The sequence below is a fragment of the Phyllobates terribilis genome, unplaced genomic scaffold, assembly GCF_046119375.1.
Source record: "Phyllobates terribilis strain yellow unplaced genomic scaffold, ASM4611937v1 Scaffold_35__1_contigs__length_13245226, whole genome shotgun sequence".
Classification (NCBI taxonomy): Eukaryota; Metazoa; Chordata; class Amphibia; order Anura; family Dendrobatidae; genus Phyllobates; species Phyllobates terribilis.
The window spans coordinates 2,290,818-2,305,153 of record NW_027362795.1 but is presented as its reverse complement, the minus strand read 5'-3'; the positions used below and the strand labels follow the sequence as shown (position 1 = coordinate 2,305,153).

Here is a 14,336-nt window from a genome sequence, read left to right as displayed (position 1 = left end):
ATATTCCAGACCTGCCATCTGGAGTACTCCTGAGAAATAACATATGGCAATTTCTGGTTTCATGAACACTTGTGGTATGATCATTCCAGGTTAAAAGATATAAGTATGTTCAGTACACATGCAAACGAATTATTCTAACTGAATGGCAGATATTCTAATGTATACATATCATAAAAAAGTAATAATCATATGAATATAGATTTCTCTGGAGTGTTATTGGGGGGGGGTATTAGTTTGTTTGAATGAAAAAAATCGTATCCTTGGAAGCAGATGACAATTTTATTGTATTTTATGTATAACAATAATATATAATGATACCATGTAACATTGAATCTCTCTTTGTTCTACTGATCTTTCTTTGTAAAACGTTATTGTGTCATTTTCTTAATAAAAATGATCTGATTGAAGAAAAAAGTGTCTTATAGTCCAAGAAATACGGTAAGTTCTAAAGTAATTTTCCTTTCTCATTTAATTATATGACGGTCTTATGTGTTTTTCTACAATTCGTAAATAAAATATATAGTTTCTCCACGTCTGGGTTATTTTTGATGGTTAACAAAATATGATTTTCCAGTAATTAATTTTTTACAATCTAGGTATGATAATGGCTTCTCTGTGTGTGAGATATTAACCTCCCATGCCGGCGATGTTCCAGCGGTGTCAGCACTTGCGTTCCGGGGGCTCATGTAAGGTTGTTATGTCATGTGAGCCCTGCATCCAATCAGCGCTGGCATCACTGTTCTCACTTTCGGACAAATCGAACAATGAGACGAAGTCAGAGAGAAGCTGCAGCCCTGGCTTCCTGTTGATGTTCAATACGTCTGAAGGCGGGGACAGTGAAGCCAGGGCTGATTGGGCACAGGGCCCACGTGATGTAACAACTTCACATGAGCCCCGGGAATGAGAATCCTGACACCGCTGGAATTGTGCCGTCATGGGAGGTTTGTTTAAGTGTTTATATTTTAACAAGACCAAACATGAGGAATGAGAAGGGGTTGCCCTACTAGTGGACAACCCCTGTGTGGGTTCTCTGGTGCTTAACAAAAGCTGATTGACAGCTAAAACATTTCCCACATTCTGAACATGAAAAAGGCTTCTCTCCTGTGTGGGTTCTCTGGTGTCTTTCAAGATGCGCTTTCCGGTTAAAACATTTCCCACATTCTGAACATGAAAAAGGCTTCTCTCCTGTGTGGGTTCTCTGGTGTCTTCCAAGATGTCCTTTGCGGTTAAAACATTTCCCACATTCTGAACATGAAAAAGGCTTCTCTCCTATGTGGGTTCTCTGGTGTCTTCCAAGATGCGCTTTCCGGTTAAAACATTTCCCACATTCTGAACATGAAAAGGGCTTCTCTCCTGTGTGAGTTCCCTGGTGTATAAAAAGACTGCATTTCCGGTTAAAACATTTCCCACATTCTGAACAGGAAAAAGGTTTCTCCCCTGTGTGAATTCTCTGGTGCTTAACCAAATCTGATTTCAGGTTACAACATTTCCCACATTCTGAACAAGAAAAAGGCTTCTCCCCTGTGTGGGTTCTCTGGTGCATTTCAAGATGCGCTTTCCGGTTAAAACATTTCCCACATTCTGAACATGAAAAAGGCTTCTCCCCTGTGTGAATTCTTTGGTGCCTAACTAAATCTGATTTCAGGTTAAAACATTTCCCACATTCTGAACATGAAAAAGGCTTCTCTCCTGTGTGAGTTCTTTGGTGTATAACAAAATTCCCTTTCAGTGTGAAACATTTCCCACATTCTGAACATGAAAAGGACTTCTCTCCTGTGTGAGTTCCCTGGTGTATAAAAAGACTGCATTTCCGATTAAAACATTTCCCACATTCTGAACAGGAAAAAGGCTTCTCCCCTGTGTGGGTTCTCTGGTGCATTTCATGATGCGCTTTCCGGTTAAAACATTTCCCACATTCTGAACATGAAAAAGGCTTCTCCCCTGTGTGAATTCTTTGGTGCCTAACCAAATCTGATTTCAGGTTAAAACATTTCCCACATTCTGAACAGGAAAAAGGCTTCTCCCCTGTGTGAGTTCTCTGGTGATTAACCAAATCTGATTTCTGGTTAAAACATTTCCCATACTTGTGACAAGAAAATCTGTTCTCTGCTGTTTGAATTTTTTGATGTTTAAGAGAAGACTTTTCGAGGGGAAAACCATTTCCATATTCTGAACTTGAAAATGGCTTCTTTGAATTAGGAGCAGTTTGTTTTTTAATGCTTATTTTGTGACTTTGATTTTCCTTAGTATTCGGTAATGAATCAGAAGACATGACGTGTTTCAGAGGATCAGATGACAGATCTTTGCTGTGAAGGGATGATGGTATATCTGGAGTAATGGCATTCACTTCAGTTGTCTGTTGTGGGATCTCAAGATTATCCGATTTAAAAATTGAAGATGTCAGCTGTCCCTCTGATCTTCTGGTACAGTCATCTGCCAAGAATAAAACCAATTATTATTTTAGAATAAAATATCTTTGAATTTTATATTTTTTAACATTTCTACTTAAACTGTAAAATGGTAAGTTATGAAAACATATTGAATTATTCACCAAGAAAACCTCATAGGATGAACCAGTAGAGCACGGTGTGCAACTTTTTGTTCAGTCTGCCTCCCAAATATGCAATAAAAAGCCACCAAAAAATGTTATGTAGGCGAAAATAATACCACTCAAATCCATCATCTGTTAATGGAAAAAAACGGGGGTTTCCACATCACTAGTGGCTCAAAGGCTCTTGAAAAGCAACATGGCTTCCATAAACCAATCCAGCAATATCCGCTCTCCCAAAGTCAAATCTCCCCCTCACTTCTGAGCCTTGCAGTGCGTCCAAACCACATTTACCATCCATGTATTTGGCATTACTATAGTGAGAAGAACCCACTTAATCTACGGTGTGTGTCTCCTGCAGCACAATCTGGGCACTATGTGTTGGGTAATAAAATGGTATATTTGCAATTTTCACTCTCAAACATCCAGTGAGTGCTAATTTCCGGAAAATGCCTGTGGAGTCAAAATAGTAACAACTTCTAAAGATTGATTCAATGAGGGTTATAATTTCCAAAATGGAGTCATTATATGGGGATTTCTACTGCTGATTTTCTGACATTTTATTATATTAGGGCTTCTGTAAATGTTGTGTCCCATCTCCTCTGGGATCTGCACCTGCTTCAGTCACCAAATAAGAGATAATCAGCCGCACTCATGGAGATATCCTTAGTAATAGATTTATTGTGACAGAACAAAGCCATATGCTGGGTTACGTTTCAACCCTATCAGGGTCTTTCTGAAACATCGCTAGAATAAGAGATATATACAAAATTAGCCGTGCTATACAAATATACATGAGGTCCTAAAAACTGACTATACATGAATGATATGCACAGAAATCATGGGGAACAAAAACAAAACAAAAACCATATTGTATAATAATACTGACGATATGGAGCGTTGTCCAGGGGAGTTAGTGTGGAGCGCTGTGTGCGTTTGCTGTGGTGCCGTTGGTGTCAGTGGGAGCGTGTATATGCGCGCTTAGCTCGGTACACACTGCGTCTGAAGCCTCGTTCTGGCTCTCAATCCTGGGTCACTTCCGGTGCCTTGACACCGGAAGTACCGAGCTAAGCGCGTATATACACGTTCCCACTGACACCAATGGCACCAGAGCACCACTGCAAGTGCACACAGCGCTCCACACCAACTCCCCTGGACAACGCTCCATATGGTCAGTATTACTCCTGGTGTCCACTTTTCCTTTATACTACTGATTACATCTCAGCTACGTTTATGTCTTTTCCAACAGCCTCCACCGTACCACGGTTGGACAGTACATTTTTGCTAACAAGCATAAAACTTCCTTATACTTCGGACATTACCATACCTAGGTTTGTACCATTTCAATGTCTTCTTTCCCCCTCCCCCTTCCAGAACATATCCGTCTCACCTATTAACTAAACCCTCCCTAGATACATATACACCGCGTGAAGAATTATTAAGCAAATGCGTATTTTGATCACATGATACTTTTTATACATGTTGTCCTACTCCAAGCTGCATAGGCTTGAGAGCCAACTACCAATTAAGTAAATCTGGTGATGTGCATCTCTGTAATATGGAGGGGTGTTGACTAATGACATCAATACCCTATATAAGGTGTGCTTAATTATTAGGCAACTTCCTTTCCTTTGGCAAAATGGGTCAGAAGAGAGATTTGACGGGCTCTGAAAAGTCCAAAATTGTGAGATGTCTTGCAGAGGGATGCGGCAGTCTTGAAATTTCCAAACTTTTGAAGCGTGATCACCGAACAATCAAGCGTTTCATGGCAAATAGCCAACAGGGTCGCAAGAAGCGTGTTGGCCAAAAAAGGCGCAAAATAACTGCCCATGAATTGAGGAAAATCAAGAATGAAGCTGCCAAGATGCCAATCACCACCAGTTTTGCCATATTTCAGAGCTGCAACGTTACTGGAGTATCAAAAAGCACAAGGTGTGCGATATTCAGGGACATGGCCAAGGTAAGGAAGGCTGAAAAACGACCACCTTTGAACAAGAAACATAAGATAAAACATCAAGAATGGGCTAAGAAATATCTTAAGACTGATTTTTCAAAGGTTTTATGGACTGATGAAATGAGAGTGACTCTTGATGGGCCAGAGGCTGGATCAGTAAAGGGTAGAGAGCTCCACTCCGACTCAGACGCCAGCAAGGTGGAGGTGGGGTACTGGTATGGGCTGATATCATCAAAGATGAACTTGTGGGACCTTTTCGGGTTGAGGATGGAGTGAAGCCCAACTCCCAGACCTACTGCCAGTTTCTGGAAGACAAATTCTTCAAGCAGTGGTAAAGAAAGAAGTCGGTATCGTTCAAGAAAAAGATAATTTTCATGCAGGACAATGCTCCATCACATGCATCCAACTACTCCTCAGCGTGGCTGGCCAGTAAAGGTCTAAAAGAAGAAAAAAATAATGACACAGCCCCCTTGTTCACCTGATCTGAACTCCATAGAGAACCTGTGGTCCATCATAAACTGTGAGATCTACAGGGAGGGAAAACAGTACACCTCTCGGAACAGTGTCTGGGAGGCTGTGGTGGCTGCTGCACGCAATGTGGATCGAAAACAGATCAAGCAACTGACAGAATCTATGGATGGAAGGCTGTTGAGTGTCATCATAAAGAAAGGTGGCTATACTGATCACTAATTTTTTTTGTTTTCGCATGTCAGAAATGTTTATTTCTAAATTTTGTGCACTGATATTGGTTTACCTGGTGAAAATAAACAAGTGAGATGGGATTATATTTGGTTTTTATTAAGTTGCCTAATAATTCTGCACAGTAATAGTTACCTGCACAAACAGATATCCTCCTAAGATAGCCAAATCTAAAAAAAAAACACTCCAACTTCCAAAAATATTAAGCTTGGATATTTATGAGTCTTTTGGGTTGATTGAGAACATAGTTGTTGATCAATAATAAAAATAATCCTCTAAAATAAAACTTGCCTAATAATTCTGCACACAGTGTATATGTGCACATATGTTTGGCTCTAGTCCTTATCCCTCAAATTCTTGCTTTTAGTGTTCCTATTGTTCTTACCCCTATATGAATCCATTATTACTAGTATTGAGCGAGTATGTTCTATTAACCCCTTCGCCGAGTATGCTCAGGCCGAGCTCCGAGTATTTATAGCTGCTCGGTGATATGTTTGAATCACTCCCGTGTGCATGATTTGCGACTGTTTGACAGCTTTATTACATGTGAAGAATGTGTAAGAAATAGACATTCCTCCCACGTATTAAAACTGTCAAACAGTCGCAAATCATGCACACGGGAGCGATTCAACCATATCACCGAGCAGCTGTAATTACTTGGAGCATGGCCCGAGCATACTCGGAACAGAACATACTCGCTCAACACTAATTATTACTTTATTTTTTTTGTTTGCTTTTTCGTTGTTTTGTTGTCTTCATGTCATGTAGTTTGTTATGCACACGCCCGGGCTGAGCGGCGTGTGCGTGTGATAGTAGTGATTCCACTGGACCGTGCCGGAGAGTGAATGCCTGGAGGGGCGTGACTAAGTATTCACCCGATCCGACCAGGGTCGCACGACGGCATACGACGCCAGTGCACCAAGGAGGAACCGAGCAGAGGGACCAGGTGCTACTCCAGGACAGACCCCGGACACGGCTGTTGACCCACACAGGGGAATACAGGAACAGGCTGGTAGGCTGGCACACAGACTGGAGGGTATAGGCAGGCACGACTGGTATGCAGGCAGGCGGGTAAAGGCAAGCGCAGCTAGAGTGCAGACAGGGAGGCACTAGCAGGTAGGAACACAGGCGGGATAGGACCCAGTACACACTGGGACTCAGGAACAGGCAGGTTAGGCTGGCACAGACTGGTGGATATAAGCAAACACGGCTGGTATGCAGATGGGTGGATACAGGCGAGTATGCAGGCAGGGAGGTACTGGCCGAAAGGACGGGCTGGAGCACAGAAAGGTTAAGACCCAGTACAGACTGGGTCACAGAACCGCAGATGCGGTAGACAACCACAGCAGAGAGGGAACGCCCGAAGCGGTGGGCAAGAACAGAGCAGGACGGGGCTGCAGGAGCAGCGAGCACAAGCAGGGCAGGACAGGACTGCCGGAGCAGCGAGCACAAGCTGGGCAGGACAGGACTGCCGGAGCAGCGGGCAGAAGCAGGGCAGGACAGGACTGCCGGAGCAGCGGGCAGAAGCAGGGCAGGACAGGACTGCCGGAGCAGCGGGCAGAAGCAGGGCAGGACAGGACTGCCGGAGCAGCGGGCAGAAGCAGGGCAGGACAGGACTGCCGGAGCAGCGGGCAGAAGCAGGGCAGGACAGGACTGCCGGAGCAGCGGGCAGAAGCAGGGCAGGACAGGACTGCCGGAGCAGCGGGCAGAAGCAGGGCAGGACAGGACTGCCGGAGCAGCGGGCAGAAGCAGGGCAGGACAGGACTGCCGGAGCAGCGGCCAGAGGAGTCAGAGCAGGCTAGGCTGAGTAGGGGGGACAGGGCTCTGTTCACACGGAACAGACAGGAAGGGAAAGGCAGAGCCAGACACCCACAGGGTACTTGCAGTGAAGTAGCGAGTGGACCACAAACTCACAAACGGGAGAACAGAGACAACAAGCAGGAGTTAGGTACGAGTTCAGACTCTGCAGAAAAAGGAAGGGAACGGACATAGAGGAAAAACAGGTAAAGGATAGGAGAGAGTTCAGACTGGAACTGAGTGTACGGAGGAGACCGACACTGCAGCGGGATACAGGAGCGGGTCTGGGAATACGGCCCCCAGAGAGGCAGGATGAACAGGCAAGGAGCGTGTTCAGACAGGACAGACAAGATACAGGAGCGGGTCAAGGGAACCGGCCCCTAGAAGGCAGGAGGAACAGGCAAGGAGCGTGTTCAGACAGGTAAGACAAGATACAGGAACAGGTCTAGGTAATCGGCCCCTAGAAGGCAGGAGGAACAGGCTAGGAGCGTGTTCAGACAGGTCAGACAAGATACAGGAACAGGTCTAGGTAATCGGCCCCTAGAAGGCAGGAGGAACAGGCTAGGAGCGTGTTCAGACAGGCCTGGAAATACAGCCTCCAGGATAGGCAGACAAGAGAACACAGAACGGGACCTGGCACCTTCAGAGTGCAAGCACACACTGAATGAAACACTATGCTCAGGCAGGGATAGAAGGGAGCTGCTGAGCTATATACCAAGTGTCAGACAGCAATAGGCTGAGGACGCACAAGGGGTGTGACCCACAGCAGGTACAAAAAGCAGGAAGTGATCGGGCGCCGCCCTTAAGCAGCAGAGACAGACACAAACAGACAGCATGGAGGGAAGCCAGAGAGACACTCTGGACAGGAGATCAAGTGCGCTCTCTTGCACAGTGGGAGATGGACCACCATGCAAGGACGCCGCCAGGTATGTTACATAGTTGCATAGAATAAATGTAATATGGTTTTTGTTCCCCATGATTTCTGTACATATTATTCCTGTACAGTCAATTTTTAGGACCTCATGTATATTTGTACAGCACGGCTAACTTTGTATATTTCTCTTCTTCTAGCGATGTTTGAGAAAGACCCTCATATTAGGTAATATTAACTCAATATATAACTCTAATAGTTTCTGTCTATATCACGCGTCCCTGTTGGACCTTATCTAGGATCTATTGTCCACCTGGCTTATCCTTCTGACACCACTCCTCTACCTCTATATTTATTTTTTTGGTGGGGTTCTAGGAATTGTCACTATAATATTCTGTAGCCTATAATAGGCAGAACCTGCCATATCTGTTATACCTGTATTAATTTTGGTTTGTTTTGTTTAGTGATGGATTTGCCTTGAAAAAGACCGGTAAAACGGTGGAAATGTTGGCCCATGCTCTGGGCTTATGCTCTGTTTACAAGAGGGGTATATTTCTTATTCAATAAAGCATTCAATAAAGGCCCATCATAATATTTTTCTTCAAGTGATTTTCCAACTTGTCAGCACATTCTACGCACACTGTCATTTGGCTTTATAGTTTACAGATCTGGACAGGTAACGGTCAGCAGGAGAATGTTGTGATCTAGAAGCAAAATGGTGATCACACGATTGTGATACGGCCGGACTACACCACCGATAAAGCAGCCACAGCCGGTGACTGAGAAGAATCTGTGACTTCTCAGCATTTAGTGGTTACTACTCACCTGGGTGGTCATATGTAGGAATCTCCTCTTTACACCGCTCATCACCCCTCACATATGTCTCTGTAGTATTAATATGGGTCAGATCTTCACCCTGAGACAAATATTGTAAAAGTCACAGACAGAAGAAGTCACATCTATGATCAGCTCTAATCCTGCCATCTCCACCGTTCTCATTACACAAGTATAAAGCATATAATACTGGTGGATAAAACAAGACTGAGCACAAGACCTTCACAGCTATCTACACATCATAAGGGAGATCTCATGACACCTTCTCTTCATCTACCTGATGATCCTGAGGAACATTGGGAACTTCTTGTTTACAGTCCTGTGGAAGAAGAGGACGGGGACATCTCTCTGGTGTTGTCCTCTTACTGGATAGATCTGGAGGAAACACATACAGGGACTGAATTCATTCTTTACATACAGATAATTATAGGCCGTGTGTATTTAGTCCTGTCTATTACCTGGTGATGTGAGGGGCTGGGGAACCTCCATCATGATGTCCTTGTACAGATCTTTGTGTCCTTCTAAATACTCCCACTCCTCCATGGAGAAATAGACGGCGACATCCTGACACCTTATAGCAATCTGACAGATACAATGATACAATCATCCCCCCAATCCCTTCATAGCATTACTGTATAATGTCCCAGCATTCCCAGCAGTGTCACCTCTCCAGTCAGCAGCTCAATCATCTTGTAGGTGAGTTCTAGGATCTTCTGGTCATTGATGTCCTCATGTATCAGGGGTTGAGGTGGAGGCCCTGTGATTGGGCTCAGGGGTCTTCCCGATCCCTCAGACACAGGGTCCTGACAGCGCTCACTAGAGGTCTTCTTCACTACTGTGTAATCCTGGTTATGGAAAGACACATTAATAAATCTCACTACAGACATTTCCAGAGTCCTCACCTCTCCAGTTCTGTCCATCTGTTATTCCCATAGATAAGAATGATGTAATGTGACGTCATCAGAATCTCTCACCTCTCCAGTAAGCCGGAAGAGGATCTCTAGGGTGAGGTGTAATATCCTCTCCGCCATCTTGTCTCTGTCCATATCTATCTTTGACCGGTAAATGAGGAAAATTCTCTTCTATAGAAGATCTTCACTGAGGCATTTCTAAAAGCTTTTTTGTTTGTACAAACACAGTGCACAGAAATTATTAGATACCAAAATCTCCATGTACAGTGTTTTATGGGGTTTGTTTCTGGCCTTAGGCTTTCCTATATTACAAGAAAAACACCAGAAAAAAGCAGATATTAAAATGTTTCAAAAGAAAATTAGCACCAACAATTTTTGTAAAAAGAAAAAAACATGCAAAAAGCATAAGTTGGATTTCAGTATACGGCACTAGTCAAGTAGGATGCAAGTGAAAAGCTCGTGCACCCGACTTAAATAAAACCAGACATAAGCACCGATAAATGGCCTAGACAAGCCTACCAATGGGTAAAAACCTTGACAAACCTGCCCTACTCTTCCATGAACCAGTATCTGCTTTGACGAACGGATGGCGGGACAATATGGCGCTGACCCCAGAATGCGTCTCAGCAACGCAAACAGCTTTACCTCCGTCTAACAGTGAATATACTGAGGATGCATCATTAACAAAGGTACCCTCCAATTTGCTGGACTATAAATAACTGGCTGTTGAAAGCAGAATTGCTCCTGATATTCAAAAGATTCTGGAGCAACCATCCAAACCTCCCTCAACCACTTACAGTGAGAACTAGGTGGCCACAAAGATAGAATCGCAGAGCTTGAACAACGGGTCCTGCAATTGAAAGATGCAAATAGTTAAATGAAAACTTACATAGGGATTTTATTAATACTTTTATTAAATCACTAGAGTAACATAAAATATAAAACGAATTAAAAAATTATAAACTGGTTTATTTTTAATTGTAAAAGAGAAGCAATAATAAAAATGGTAATAATAATACATTTGTGAGGCCTAGTCCCAGTTAGTTAGTAAGTTAGTGTAGTGTTACTGTAGGGGGTACAATTGGGGAAAGAAGGTTGAACTTGATGGACCTAGGTCTTTATTTAACCTATGTTACGATGTACTATGTTACGTTAAAGAAATGTCTACAGAATCCAGCCGCCTCCGTGAAAGGCCGGAGTCCCATTAGCGTGTGGCATCCGATGCGAGAGCGACATGCGAATGACACTCGGCTCCTGCTCTGCTGTGAGCGACAGCCGAGTGTCAGTGCTCCGATCCTCTCACATGAGAGGATTGTAGCACAGTTGCGGAGAAGATGGAGAAATTAATTTCTCCATCTCATCTTTTGCTGGTGCCGGCGGGAATCGCAATGCATTAGGGTGATATCAGAGTGCAGTGCGATGTTTCACATGCAGCCATAGACTTGTATGGGTGCGTGTGATCCGAATTCAGCATGCAATGGCACCATATTGCATTTTTTTTTTTATAGTCCAATCGCAATCCGATCGGAGCTGGAAAAAAAAAACGCATGTGGGCACACACTCAAAAATTAACACTGGACCTAATGCAATCCAATGTTTTACTGGATTGCATTCGTCCGAATTAATCACAAGTGACAGAGAGTCCAAAAGGTGGAAGATCTAGAGAATAGATACAGACACAGTAACTTGAGACTAATAAGGCTAATGGAGTCGGTTCCTGCCTCAGAATTACAGCGACTCTGTGAGAGAGATATGCCTCAATCACTGGGTCTCAGCCATAGCGGCAGAGTTGAAAGAGCACAGAGAGTGGGACTGGATATACGTTCTCACCAACAATGAAATTCTTAGATTACGACAAAGCAGACATTATGAGAGCTTACAGAAAAAGGTATCACTGTCACGGGTGTGTCAGAAGTGACAGACAGTCGCCCTACAGCTGGTTGCAGGAGATCTCTACGTTTGGCATTACAGACACCTTCTTAGAGGCTGTCTCTCTAGGACCCAGCGGCTATCTTCCTCTGGCTAATTAACACCCTGGCCTGGGTGTATAAATACCTGCTGTCTGCTAGAGGGAGGTGCCGGCGACACTCACATTACCCTTTGTGAAGGCTCGGAGCAAAGTGCATTACTTCATCCTCTCTGGAGCTATGAGGACGGGTATTCATCTCTCTGAAGTTGACTAAAAGCTAAGCTATCTTCCCTTGTTTGTTACCCCTTGTTATTAATAGTAGTCAGTGGGGATTGACTAGAGCTCATCCCGCTCCCTTCCCTAGCCAGGGCCAAACACCAGGGAAAGACAGGGTGAGGTTTGCGTGCGGCAATTGGTGAAGAGAAAATGTAGGGACGTTAGTGGAGACTAGATCAGCCTAGGAGGGCTCCACTTCCCCCTTTCCATAGAGTCTGGGCTCCCTTTTCCTCTTCCCTTTGTGTTGCACCAAGTCTTTCTCACACCTTGCATGACTATCGCCTTTCGATAATGAAAGTAATGCGGCTCTTACTATTTGAAGATTACATAGTTACATAGGTTGAATAAAGACCTAGGTCCATCAAGTTCAACCTTCCTCCCCCAATTGTACATTTTGTCACTAATTTAACTATAACCCACAATGTTATGCGTAGTGAGGAAATCATCCAGCCCTTTTTTATTCGGAAGATGTCACCAAACACAAGAGGTCCTTTAAAAAAAATCTGTTTAACTTTATTCCAGTAAAAGTGGAGGTTCACACTCCAGTATCCTGCTGTACTAAGAATTTTCCAGGAAAGGTTATTACTTTTAAGTCGCCTCAAGAGGCTGAAAGGGACATGGACACTTCACTCTCCAAATCATCGAGACATGGAGGTTAGGAAAGAAGTGAATGAGAAGAAGCCAGACACTACTCAACACCAAAGGCCCAAGGACAGCATAGACACCGGAGCAGATCACCTACTTGAATGGTAATCACTTTCCACAAGTCAGCCATTCTTTTCTGCCTATTCAAAAGATTCGTAAATGTTGAAAAAGTTATGTCTCCGACTGGTTTACATGTCAGGAAGTGAATTGCTTGTTTACATCATCTTAATTCTTCATGTAGAGATTTAGGCTGAGTTCACACGATGCGTATTTCATGCGTTTCCGCGGCGTTTTTGCAGTTGCGTAAACGCCGCGGAAACGCATGAAAAACGCATGGTAGAAGGGAAGCAATGTTCCTCAATGGAAATCCGCATGTGCTGTGCCCATGATGCGGATTTTTCCGCAGCGTTAACGCTGCGGTCAAAAATCCGCAGCATGTCAATTAATTTTGCGGAAACGCGGCGATTTCGCCGCCATTGACTTGCATTAGAACGCGCCAATTCCGCAAGACAGCATTTGTACTTGCGTTATTGGCGCGTTCTAATGTGCGGATGGTACCCGAGTGTGGAGGAGAGGAGAGTCTCATCCACACCCAGGTACCATTAAAAAGCTGTAAAAAAAAGAATAAAATAAAAAAGAAATGTATTCTTACCATCTGTCGGCCCGCGCACCGCTCCTGCTTGCTTCCCGGCACTTGCAGTGAGTTGTAGGACCTGCGGTGACGTCAGAGTCATGTGACGGGTCACGTGACGCTGACGTCGGCAGGTCTTTCAATTCAAAGTTGCCGGCGAGGGAGAACGGAGTGAGCAGGACAGCGCGGGCCATCGGAGGTAAGTATATACACTCTCTCGGGTCACACTATATAAATCCATGCTGTTTGCATGGATTTATATAGTGTGACCTAGTTGTCAAGCACTTTCCAGGTGATGCTAACATCGCCTGGAAAGCGCTTGTCAATCTGCATGCGGAAACGCATGTGAATCTGCATGTGGATCCGCATGTATTCTGCAGGAAAAACGCATGCACAATCTGCATGCGTTTTTTCTGCCAGGGAGATGCAGAAATGATGCAGAAATTTTCTGCTTCATTTCTGCATCGTGTGCACATACCCTTCCATTATTTTTCTTGGCTTTAATGAGAGGGACCAATATTGTTTATTGTTCTCTTTGAAAAACAGTCTCAATGTTGATGCTATATATTTTTTCTTTGTCTTTTCTATCATAGGAACATTGCTGCTAAATAATTCACAGTAGCATTTATAGACATAGTATATAAAGCTCTTAGAGTCATTAATGCTACATAAATGATTAAGGCTATGAAGTTACATGCACCCTGTTGGTGAACGGGTTGACCCAGGTGCGGGAAGAGTCTCTTCTTTTCCCTTAGTTTTTAATTTAGCTTAATATTCTGAGGTCCAACTCACCAGAAAAAAAGAGAAGTCCACAGCGTGGTCAGTGGTGCAAATACTATTAGCAGGGCAACTTACTGCAGAGCATAAACAGTTAAGTGGTTAATTGTTAAGGGTTTGGGGTTTCCCCCATGTAGTGATGTCTTCCCCCTCTCTACTTCCCTCTTGTAACGCTCTGGCGGGCTGACCCTGGGTCCTCCCTATCACTACTATACTGAGAAATAAAAATAACTATTAATAAAATTACCAAAATCAAAATAGGACTATCAATAGCCCGGAGTGATGTACACTCGATTATTAACCAAATGGGGAAAACCCCATATAATATCCCTCACTATAAGGTTATAAATTTTCACTTTTATTTAATTATTCCATTAAAATGAAGAAAGGGTATTAAAAGTTTGTCCCTAATCTATTTTGTTTAGAAATAAAAACAGACAACATAACCAAAATAGCAATTGCGAGATTATTGTTTATTGCCAGA

At 43.7% G+C, this 14,336-nt stretch overlaps 1 pseudogene; it reads right to left on the bottom strand.

The window, feature by feature from the left end:
* Positions 1-12,574, bottom strand: part of LOC141182693 (uncharacterized) — a 163,152-nt pseudogene extending 150,578 nt beyond the window's left edge.
* Between the last annotated feature and the right edge of the window lie 1,762 nt (positions 12,575-14,336).